We start from the raw sequence: 1,698 nt of genomic DNA on the forward strand, positions 1-1,698 counted from the left end.
TATATATATATATATATTTCTCTTAATTTTTCACTTAATGCTTAAATTTTCTCAAATATTGCTACATTGTATGAAATTCCGATAAAGAGTATTGGCCCCCCTTTTACAGTAAAATCCATTTTTTACCGGAACACGATTTTCCAATACACTGGCTTTTAAAGAACTGTTTACCAGTTTAACATTTCTTTGAAATAAAAAAAACTTGATTCATAGTTCAGCTAGCAAATTTTAAAATAAATAAAAGCTTGTATTATAGTTCAGACCGACTGGAGTTAACATTAAGATTTGAAAAAGATAAAGCGAGTCGTTGAAGCTAGCTGGATTGTAAATTAACAACCGGAAAATGCTAATTAAATAAATACACAAAAATAGGATGTTGTTCTTTCCTTCCGTAAATTTTTAGAATCTTTTTTATAAATGAAGACATACAATTTAACATATTAAGTTTCTATAGTAATAATTCGAATTTGTATCGTACTATTTAGAATTAGTATAGTAATAATTAGAAGGAACAAAAACGCTATGGTAATTAATCCAATTACTAGTAAGAAAATCGAGATACAAATATCAAAAGTTATTTGATTGCTGAAAGAAACCTTAATGCCTTTCATCACATCGTTGTTTCTGAAGACAAGTGTTTTAAGTTTTTTTTTGTCCCACCATTTTTAACTTGTTAGATTTTGATAAAGATTCTCGATTTTCTTTGTTTATTTCAGCAAGAAAATCAAATAACGCGCGGAAACGTTTGCTTCATTTTTCGCTCTCATACGAAAATTTGATATTAAGTATAGTAATTAAGGAATATTTCTTTAAAATCTGAATTTTTATTAAAAATATTTCTAATTACAGTTTATGCTGAAATAAAAAAAAATATCAAACAATTTTGGAGCATTTTTCTTAATACATGAACATTATTATCATACGCAAAACAATGATAAAGGTTAAAAATCCTTATCTCTACTTATTCCTTTTAATTGTAAGGTAATTAACACACTCATAACGTAATTTAACCGACCATTGATGTTATTAATCCTGCATTTATATTAATAAATATCAATATCAGAATTAATAAGATTTAAAATTATTCCAAAATGCATTAATTATTGATATGGAAATGTTAACTTTAATTCTTAATCAAATGCTTAAATACATAAGTTTAATGTTTTTTGTTATGATTTATCGTTACGATTATTTAAAATTAAAACACTTGATCTTTTTTCTCCATGAGAAATATTCGTTTTAAGTACCATTTCTATAGGCAGGCTTATTCTTCTTATTTGAGAACGAAAAATCCAATTAAGAATAGTAAATGTCAAAATCATTTTCCTTTTTTTTTGTTACTTCTTTCTGGGAAAATAGTAGGAAGAGAGCAGTGTCATTAGTAAGTAATGATTAGCTCTTCTGAGAAAAGAGAAGTTAAAATAACGTGATGCTTTGATAAAAATGTCTTTTCATTAGTAACACTGCCTTAAAGTCAATTAAAATCCATTGATTTTGAATGTTAATAAATGTAATTTATGGAACTCATTTGTATTTAGTATTTTTTCTCCAAAAGTAAAAAAAAATTCTTTACTTCTCTTCTTCAGAAAAATAATATAAGACAATGAACAAACGATATGGTACACTTATTCCTGTACCTAATTTTTCCTTATTTTGAGTTCTGATAAAAATAAAAGGGTTTTGAAATTAAAAAATATT

Source organism: Parasteatoda tepidariorum, chromosome 7 (genome assembly GCF_043381705.1).
Source record: "Parasteatoda tepidariorum isolate YZ-2023 chromosome 7, CAS_Ptep_4.0, whole genome shotgun sequence".
NCBI classification, from domain to species: Eukaryota; Metazoa; Arthropoda; class Arachnida; order Araneae; family Theridiidae; genus Parasteatoda; species Parasteatoda tepidariorum.